The sequence below is a fragment of the Cornus florida genome, unplaced genomic scaffold (assembly GCF_030987335.1).
Source record: "Cornus florida cultivar Cherokee Brave unplaced genomic scaffold, ASM3098733v1 CherokeeBrave_3.0.0_Hap2_Chr05, whole genome shotgun sequence".
Taxonomy (NCBI): Eukaryota; Viridiplantae; Streptophyta; class Magnoliopsida; order Cornales; family Cornaceae; genus Cornus; species Cornus florida.
The window spans coordinates 83253396-83264729 of record NW_026775575.1 but is presented as its reverse complement, the minus strand read 5'-3'; positions in this window follow the sequence as shown (position 1 = coordinate 83264729).

Here is an 11334-nt window from a genome sequence, read left to right as displayed (position 1 = left end):
AGAAGAAGAATGTACAAAGACCCATTAGTTGGGCCCAACAGATCAAGGCTAAACAAAGCCCAAATAAAATTTGACTCAATGGAAATGGGCCTAAACACCTCAAGGCCTAACACAAAATGCTAAACCCACTAAAAAAAATTTGATGTGCGTTCATGAAATAATTAATAACATATATTGTTTACATAATAGTTTATCATACATAGAATTGAAAATTTATTTCAGTTTTTCTTTATTTTTTAAAGGGTAAATAGCAAATCTTGACTTGTAACGTTTTGCAGTAAACCTCTTTTAATTTTTTTTTGTAAAAACCTTAACTTGAGCTCTCACACGACTCCGGGGAGTGCCTATGGGCTACCGAGCTCACATCTGTAGGATTTAATTATGCTAGATATATGCTAAATAAATAACAAGTAGCTAAATTTTTTATTTTAATATTTGATACTTTTCTTTAATTAAAAATATGGTGATGTAAATAACAAAAAATATGAGTCCAAATATTATTATTCAAGGAAAAAAAAAAAAAAAACATTATTTTAGCCAAATTCACATAATTTGACTAATTGCATAAAAACCCATTTGACTTGGTGGATGTATTTAGTAAAAGTAACCCTCTCCTTTTTTGTTAGTTGGGGGTAGGGCTGTAAATGAGTCAAGCCGAGTAGTGGTCCGTTTAGGCTCAACTCGAACATGCAACAGGTGTGTATGAGCTCAGCTAGAGCTTGAGCCGATCTTCCACCCCATTGATCGAACTCAGCTCGACAAAGTTCACAAAAAGCTCAAGCTCGATTGTGAGAAATATATATTACAATCACACGCACTATATATATACATACAATCTTCAAACAATTTTACTAGGGGTGACTAAGTTTGATACGACTCGCCAACACAACACGAATTAAACGAATTTGGGTTGACCTTAATTAAACGGATTCGGGTTGTAAACAGGTCGAGATGATTAACCCATTTAATTAATCGTATCGTGTTTGGGTTGAGGTGGTTCAACTCGTTTAACTATACATGTCATAAACAAATTTATATTTAAGTTCCAAAGTAAATATCTAAACTTGTGCTTATAGTTTACTTTTTTATAGACTATAGATTATTTAGTAATTTGGTAAGATTGAAACTTTTTTTTTTTTTTTTATAGTATTTATTGTTTGATTAAGTATTTTTAATAATTTAAATAATATAATATTTTATTTTAGTAAATACGTCATTAAACGAGTTACATATGTAACCAACCAATTTAATAAACAGGTCAGTTTAATATTGAGGGTTCGTGACACGAATATTAAACGAGTCATGTTCGGGTTGAGTTATTTAGTAGAATACCCTTATGCTGCATTTGGTGTGCAAGAATGGAATGGAATGCCCTTTTCAACCATTCATTTGTTTGGTATATAATTTAAAGTGAGAATGATCATTCTTTATAATAAAAATTCAATAATTTGAATGAAAATTCATTTCATAACTAAACATTTGCAATGGTTATTTCATTCCCAGATAAACTTTTTTTAAAATCAAGTTTCCAAAAATCCCTCGTGTTTCAAGTCTAAAAACCCGGCCCTGCCATGAGAGCATTACTCATAGTTAATACAGATGGAACTCTCTACGTATATGTAAGGGTGCACAAGGTTCTGGTCGGAACCGGAACCGTTCACGACGGTTCCTTGAAAATGGAACCGGAACCGGAACCGTATAGTATAGAACCGGAACCGGAATCGAACCGTCGGTTCCATGAGAATCGTTAATCATGAGAGACAGCGGCTGAAGCTTGCGACCGAACTGGAACAGCAGCGATGGAAACTGAAAAATATGGGTTTTGATTTTTTGAACAATCTGAAATGATATGCCGGTGTAATCAGATTTATTACAAAAAGCAATCACACGATTGCTTATTTACAATCTGAACAATCCGAACAATCTGAAATGATTTTTTGCAAATTTTTGAACAATTAGATTTATTAAAATCTGAAATGATTCCAAAAACAATTTGAATCAGGAGTTTATTTCAGATATGCCAATATGGGTTTTGAACTTTTGATTCTTGCAGACATATCTGAAATATATGGGTTTTGAACTTCTGATTCTTGTAGATTTTGGTGTTTGCAGGGCCAGGCCCTATGCCCATGGGTGCAGGATTCTTCGAAAAAGTTAGAGCTGACTTGGAGAACTGGGACCTTAGCTTAGCAACGAGTGAAGGGAAGTTCAGACCTGGGCCAGGCCGTTTGATCACTGCAGAGAGAGAGAGAGAGAGAGAGAGAGAGAGAGGGAAGTTCAGATCTGAGAACATAGAAAGAGGGCAAGTTTAGAGTTGAGAGAATAGAGATAGAGGCGATAGGTTTAGGTGCTTAGATGAGTTTTCACCCACGTGGCTGCTTTTAAGCCTTTAGTTTAGAATAACTAATTAAATATATATATATATATATATATATATACGGTTCCGGTTCCTGACGGTTCCCACGGTCTGGAACCGGAACCGGAACCGTAACCCACGGTTCCAAAATTTCGGAACCGGAACCGTGAGAACTGGAAAAAACGGTTCCGGTTCTCATGGTTCCGGTTCCGGTTCCACGGTTCCGGTTCCACGGTTCCGGTTCTTTTGTGCACCCCTACGTATATGTTGGATCGTGAACTACTGCCAAAGATGTGATTAGTTGGGCTACAAGCATCCAATGTTGAGAATTTTTATACTGTACTTCAGACTTATTCCTCAACTTTATGAAGTAAATGCTACCTATTATCAACAGTTCTGTTCTTGAGCATTTTTTTGCCATTGTTCACTTGATTTTAAAACCAGCAATATTTTTTCTCTCCATACTCTCCCTCTCCATATGTATATATATCTTTAACAATTTTTCAAAAAGAAAAAAAGGAGAGAAAATTATTATTGGTCAATGAGAGTACGTAGTATCGGGCCTCTTACAACATCACATAATTTACCACCAAATACATACAGTCTCCCGTCCCGGGAGAGATTAATCAACCTTAAACATCTACCTTCTTTAATTGGCTTGGTCTTGGCTAACAATTCAATTTAAGAAAGCATGATTATTCAAACAAACTATGAAAAACTAGAAGAAAAGAATGGAGAAGATTTCCTTTATTTTGTTATGAAATTCTTTACATCTAGGAGACACTATTTATATAAGAAATATATAGTTGTACATAGAAAAAAAATAACGTGCAATATACACCAAATCAATTTACAAGAATCAAGGACTTAATTGGGCATCTTTGCTGACTTTGTATCCAAGGAAAGTGATTGCATAATTTTCAACACTCCCCCTCAAGGTCAAGTATGAATATCCAAAATGCCTAACTTGCGAAAGTGTATGTGAAAAGTAACGTTATCCCTAGGCTTCATGAACATATTAGCAATTTGATGTGTAGGAGGAGTATGTGCGGTAGCAATTAGACCCAACTGAATTTTTTCATGAACAAGATGACAATCTATCTCAATATGTTTGGCGTGTTCATGAAATACAGGATTAACGGCTATATGTAAAGCTATGCCGGTGTCGAGATTCAAAAAAAAAAACGATCTGATCAAGGTCATAATCTATATGGGATTCCCAAAGTTATTAATAGAAAGCTGGCATTCTAGCCTTCTTTCTCCTTTTAGGGCCTATCCGAAAGAGAATCCAGTACTTCTTGGTCGTGAATATCTGAACTGGTTGTTCATTGTTCAAGAATTCTTGTTTAGGCAGTTCATACCATCCATACATCGTGTTTTGATCTAAGATTTCAATTCTTCCATGTTTTAGCAGTAGCATATTGTTCCACAATTTAAGCTTGCCGGTTCAGGATGATTGACCTATAAATCCTTAAGAAGATATCTTAACCATGTCAACTCACATGTGATGGACGCCATGAATCTATATTTTGCTTCAGCTGAGGAGCGAGCTATAGTTTTTAGTTTTTTTATTTTCCAAGATATGAGCGAATTCCCAAGGAATATACAATAACCAATCATTGACCTCCTTGTTGTAGGACATCCAGCCCAATCTGCATCATAATGACCTTTCAATTTTAACTCACTTTGAGATGACAATAAAATCCTTATCCTAGACTACCTTTCAAGTATCATAAAATAAGAAATGCAGCTTCAAGATGTGGTTTCCTTGGCTCATGCATGAACTGACTTAGAATGTTATCGGGTTTGGTAATTGTAAGATATATTAGGCTTGTTGGCGTAAGGGATCTTTTAACATATCTCCTTGAAAAAAGTTAAAGCTTCAGATTTTGTTCAATAGGAAAATCAATCGGACGAGTGCCAAGAAAACCTGCATCATCAAGAATATCTAGAGTATATTTTCTCTGAGAGATGACAATTCCTTGTTTGGAGCGCCCTACTTCCAGTCCAAGAAAATACTTCAAATTGCCGAGATCTTTTATATAAAAATGATCATGAAGAAAATTTTTGAGATCAATTATAGCAGCCTCATCATTCCCTGTGATTACCATAGTGTCCACATAAATTAAGACGACAGTAAAAGAATGCCCACATACTCGAGTAAATAATGAGTAACCTGACTTAGATTGTCGATAACCTACACCTTGAATAGCATTAGAAAATTTGGAGAACCAATTGTGTGGCGCTTGCTTCAAACCATACAAAGATTTATTTAGTCGATATACCAAGTTCTCCCCCTGTCAACTAAGACCTGGAAAAGTGCCATATAGACTACTTCATCAAGATCGCAGTGCAAAAATGCATTTTGAACATTAGTTGTGGATGGAAGCAATGAACTGTAACAAGTTTTGCAACTGGGCCAAAGGAAATTTCGCTGTAAACCAAGCCTTCCCGTTGGGTATAGCTCTTAGCAACTAGGCGGCCTTGTACCGTTCAATGGAGCCATTTGAACAATATTTGATCTTGTAAACCCATTTGCTGCCTATGGTTTGTTTGCCAGGTGGCAATGGTGTAAGGGTCTAAGTATTTTGTTGCTCAAATGCCAGTAGCTCAGAGTTCATGACCTCCCTCCATTTAGGATCAAGCTTAGCCTGTGCATAAGTTATAGGTTCCACAGAACTAGAAATATTATTAATAAAAGAACGATGAGAGGAGGACAAATTAGAATAAGAAATAAAATGGGACAAAGGATAACGAGTATCTGGCACCGAAGTAGATGACGACCTAGGTGTTTTAAGTGTGGCTTGTAAGCAATGAAAATCCAAAAGCCGAACAGAAGGTTTTTTGATACGTGTACTTTTGCGAAGTAATACAGGGGTTTCAGAAGGGAAGGAATGAGCATGTGAAGGTGAGGAAGACATGTGGTCGTCTATTGGGTTTGTGGGACTAGTTGGTGGGACAACAACTGGTAATATTGGGCTATGTGGTGTGATTGTAGGTGATGTAAGTTGACTGGGGTCATTTGAGTGGTTTTGGGTAGAAGGTAAATGGGTGTATGGGTAAGGGTGGCAAATTATGACACGACACGACAATTCGACACGAACACGATACGAGTTAAAAGGGTTTGGGTTTGGCATAAACGGGTTTGGGTCATAAAAGGTGTGATGTTTCCCAATTTCAGCATTTTTTTTTTATTTTTCTGGAATTTCATTGATGCAAGGGCATTTTGGTCATTTCCCATGTTGCGTTCGGGATTGTGGTTGGGTCCATTTGCAATTGGTGCATTTTAATTTATGGAATCATGTAGTATATGGTTGGTGGTGCATTTATTTGTGTGAGGTGTATTTTTAAGCAAAAGAAAAAGTGAAAAGAAAAGAAAGTTGGTGGTGAGACCCACCACCCACACATTTAGTGGTTAGAGACCATTCTTAGTCTCTCATTTTTCTCTTTCTCCGTATCTTTCTCTCGCTCTCAATTTTCTATTTCATTTTCTTTTTCTTTTTAAGCAAATCTTTGAGCTTTGATTTCCCACTCATTCCTTGCCGGATTTGGGTGCCATTTGAGGCAAAACGAAGCCCACGACGAGCTCTACGCTTTAGTACCATCAATTCCAGCTTTGGGACTCCCCTTGGCCGTCGAATTAGGGACCCATTTTAAGGGTTTTGGTGCAATCTTAAGGTAAGGACATCTTAATCCACTTCCTTCTTGTTCCATTGTGAGTTATACCTCTTTGTTGTGCCAAGCATGCTTAATTAGAAGTTAATTATATCAATCATGATTTATATATGTTGTCTAGAGAAATTCATGTCTATGAATGTGAGTTGTTCTATGTGAAAAGCATGCTTAAATGTATTTTGTTGTATCTTAATGTGTTAATAATTAATTTGGAGATGTTGAACATGTTGTATGTTTAATTTCATGGTGTAGAACTTTAAATGCCATGACATTGAAGGTATAGTACATATAGTTACATGCACATAACATTGGGTTTGCATGAAATGGGAGAAATTGTTTCGAAAACAAAAAAAGGAATTTTGGAAGAAGAGTTTTTGTGAAATGCTTTTGGAAAAACCGGTCGCTGCGGGGTTACCAAAGGGCCGGAGGTTAATATAGCCTAGAGGGGATTAGGGAGTCGCCCTAGCGTGGTTAAGCTAGTTGGCCCTATAATGACACCGCGGGGTTACCAAGGGTCGGGACACTAGCTAATCCTCCTTTCGTGTCGTGGCGGGGTTACCAAAGGGCGGGCTGTATTAACAGTTTGGAAATGATGTTTTGGATTATGAAAATGGGGAGCGACACCAGCATGCATTGCATCTCATTGCATTGCATTAAATATACTTGAGATTGAATCGTTATACTGTATTATTTCCCAACATTATATGATCCCTATTTCCCATTGGCCTATGCTTTGTCTGGATTCACAAGGACACAAGATGTGTGTCTTAAGTGTCACCTGCTGAGCTTTATGCTCACCCTACTATATATTTTTTTTCAGGTCTTGGGAAAGAACCAGTGGACGACAATCCACCTCAAGCTTAAGAGATGCTAAAGGGATTGTTTTTGTTACTTTTGCACCTAGGCCATTCTTTTGTTTATGCATAGTTTTGAGAATGTAATCAAAATTGTATCCATGGCCTTGTAAGTTAGGAATGAACTTATGTTGTTAATGTAAATGAATTTTTTGAAGTCATTGTATATACATGATTCTATGTAAATCAATCAATTGAAGTTGTATTATGATCTCACATTGGTATTCGAGTTCTTGATCATAGATTGGAAGGTTTTTAGTCGTTTAATTCAAGCACGGACCATTTCCAAGCTTCCATTTATATTTTCCTTCCCTTCCATAGCACAGCAGGTTGGCATTTGGAATTCAGGCTCGGGATCTCCATTTCAGTCGACCGAAATGGTGCATTGGTCAACCGAAACAGTTGAGGGTGCTCTCGGGATCTTCATTTCGGTCGACCGAAATGAGGTCTGGTCGACCGAACCCCTCATACCCTCTCAGCATCTTCTCTTTGGACGTCCGAAGCTTCGGAGTTCATTTCGGACAACTGAAGCTCCACTTCGGTCGACCGAAATGAGGTTGGTTGTCCAAGCTTCTCTTCTCTTCCCGGATTTTGTCACTTTGAACATATCAGTGTTCATAGGATCGTCTCCAAGTGTAATTCAAGCGTTGTAATAGTGCTTTGACTTGGGAAATGTCGTGATGGACCTAGGTAACCTCGGGTTCGAGTAAGGACCCGTGTGGCGGTCCGGGCCTCCGGGTCAGGGTCGTTACAATTAATGGTATTAGAGCGATGGTTCGAAAACCTTTAGGACGACGGGTAGAGGCCTGCATGGGGTGTTAATTGTATTATTTATGTGACTACTTGCTTATTACTTGAAGAAACATGCCTAACTGTTCACTTACTTATGTGCTTACTTGCTTACTTGTTTATGTTAGAATGTTTCTTACATAGCTGTGTATGCTAAGTGTTAGTATGATGCCATTTCATGTTGAGTCATTTTCAGTGGACCTTAGTGTCATGTAATTAAACCGTTTTCTCCTCTTATAGTACGATGTCACGACGTGAGGAAACAAGGGAAGTTGGCCCCAGGCCAACAAGGGGTGATGTTGGTGAGAGCTCTAGCTCCAATTCGGAAGAGCTAAATGATGAGGACATGCTACTTAGGGATTTGGTTCCACCAAGGGTTGTTCTCACAAGGAGGGAAAATGTTGAAGCACCCGTAGAAGTGGGTGAAGGTTTTGCGGAATAGGTGTTGAATCGATTATTGCAAGGTGCCTTGAGGGCAACAATTGTTGCTAATCAGCAGTTGGCACCTCAACCCCCAGTTCTAGTTGAGGTGACGCCAGCTCAAAAGCGTTTCAAGATCATTAAAGGGTTTTCTCAGTTGATGCTAGTTATGTTTGAGGGCGGTGCGGATCCAATGGTAGCGGATGACAACTTGGAACAAGTTGAGACTCAGTTGCTCTCAATGGATGTGACAGGTTTGGTGGAAGTCAGTCACCAACCAATACAAGATTAAAGAGATGAGTTGGGACAGGTTCAAGGAACTGTTTTATGAGAAGTACTTTCCGCTTTCCAAAAGATGGGAGTTACAAGACCAATTTCATAACCTTATTCAAGGAAGCATGTCAGTGGCGGAATATGAGAACAAGTTCACCTCACTCTCCCGTTTTGCTCCAGAAATGGTGAAAGATGAAGCTAATAAGACTCAGAAGTTTGTTTCTGGTCTCAATGATCGGATGAGGCCATTAATCACGACACAGTTCATTAAGGTTTACTCTAAAGCAGTGGAAAGGGCTTTTATGCTGGAGGCTGATAATAAAGAGAAAGACGCAAGAAGAGAGCAATTGAAGCAAAAGAGAGGTGTAGGGCCTTCTTCGGAAGGATCTTCTTGGAAGAGGAACAGAAGAAGTTCGTTTCAGTTTCAGGGGCAACAGTCTGCACGATCTGTTCCTACCACTCCTATGCCAGCTGGATCTGACAAGAGTGGAGTTGTTTGTTATCAATGTCAACAGCCTGGACACTACAAGTCTAGTTGTCCTATGAGGTCGTCATCAATTTCTTCAGCTCCAAGGGCTTGTTATGGGTGTGGCCAGCGGGGTCATTTGATTCGGGATTGTCTGAGTCAGGGAGCAAGCACCGGTAGTGGCAGAGGGTCACGACAGAGGCCATCACAGTCGACTACAATTCAGTCAGGTTTCAGACCGCCGCCACCACCTCAGCCTGCTATATCTTCTCAGGGTTCATGACCAGTTAGGAGGGGCACTTCTACTTTGTCGGTGCAGCAGTCTGGTGTTCAGGGTGGCAGTTTTCAGGCACAGGGACGTGTCTTTGCACTTACACTGGTTGATGCATCTTCTAGACCGTCTGTTCTCCGAGGTATCTTTCCTGTGTTTGGTTCTTGGGCTCGTATTCTTTTTGACTCTGGTGCATCTCATTCCTTCATTTCATCTTCATTTGCACATGCATCGGGGTTAGAGATCAGTTTTATGGATCGAGCGTTATCAGTTGATACGCCAGTTGGGGTTTCTGTGTCTTTGAGCCAAGTTGTGCGGGATTGTTCCATTATTATGGCCGGGCGAACTTTTGTGTTTGACCTTATCCTCTTAGAGATGACTAGTTTTGATGTCATTCTCGGGATGGATTGGTTAGCATTCTTTCATGCCACGATTGATTGTTTCAGAGGAAGAATCACAGTTTGAATTCTTGAGGGAGATTGTTTCTTTTTCATGGGAGATCGGAGTGATTTCCAGCCTTCATCGTTGTATGGAATTCCTGAAAAAGGACGTAGTGATTACTTCTTGGCTAGCCTTCTAGCCGAAGAAGATGGTGTTGCAGAAGCAGATTATCTGGCAATTGTTCGTGATTTTCTGGACGTGTTTCTGAAAGATTTAACGGAGTTGCCTCCACACCGAAAAGTGGAGTTCACTATTGATTTGATGCCTGGTACCGCGCCGATTTCTATGGCACCGTATCGTATGGCACCAGTTGAATTGGAAGAGTTAAAAAGACAGCTTGATGATTTGAGGATGAAAGGTTTCATCCGACCGAGTGTGTCACCGTGGGGCGCACCGGTCTTGTTTGCTAAGAATAAAGATAGTTCTTTGAGGTTATGCATTGATTATCGAAAATTGAATCATGCCACCATCAAGAACAAGTATCCTTTACCAAGGATAGATGATTTATTTGATCAATTGAGGGGAGTCAGTTGCTTCTCAAAGATTGACTTGAGGTTTGGCTATTATCAGTTGCGGGTTAGGGATGAGGATATTCTGAAGACAGCGTTCCGTACACGGTATAGACATTATGAGTTCCTTGTTATGCCTTTTGGCTTAACTAATGCGCCAACAGCATTCATGGACTTGATGAACTGCGTCTTTCACGATTACTTGGACCAATTTGTGGTAGTCTTCGTGGATGACATTTTTGTGTACTCACGAACTCGGGAAGAGCACGAGGTCCATTTGAGATTGTAAGGTTACATGGAGTTCTAGTAACCATTATTTCGGATATGGATGCAAAGTTCACTTCCAAGTTTTGGGAAGGACTTCAAACAGCGTTTGGCTCAGCGTTGCACCTGAGTACGGCATTCCATCCACAGACGGACGACCAATCGGAGCGTACTATCCAGATTCTGGAGGATATGCTACGGGAATGTGTGCTTGATTTGGGAGGCAGATGGAATTGTGATCCTTAAATGAATTAGGCAATCCCTCCACAAAATCCATAGAAATGCTCTCCCACTTCAACTCCGATATATGTAGTGGTTGTAAAGAACCCGATGGTCTCTGGTGATTAAAAAATAACCAGATACAAGGATAATCATGGCATACAACTGATGCTCGCGAAGTGTTAGTAACACTATGCGAAGATGTCTAGCATGGTCCTCCTCTGACTTAGAATAAACTAGAATATCATCGATGAAAACAATGATGTTGGTAGATACGGTGAACATATATGAATTAATCATTATCTAAATCACAGTTGGTATAATTCCACTATTATTAAGATCATCTTTTAATAATGTAATATCCCTAATTTTAAAAGAATAATCTCGGTATTTATTTAATTATTTTATTGCATTTTAATTAAATTACTTGATTATTTGATTTCGTGGCCATTTGTAAATGCGTTTTTATTTGAATTAATTGTTATATTAATTAGATGTTTAATTATTGTATTAATGGTGTGCTTTAAATGTTGTATTAATTAGATGTATTTATTTAATTATTTTATCGCATTTTAATTGAATTACTTGATTATTTGATTTCGTGGCCATTTGTAAATGTCTTTTTATTTGAATTAATTGTTATATTAATTAGATGTTTAATTGTTGTATTAATGGTATATTTTAAATGTTGTATTAATTAAATGTTTAATTGTTGTATTATTTTTATTTGAATTAACTGTTGTATTAATTTTACGGTTTATAAGTTGTATGTTTAAATGTTATATTAATTAAGTGTT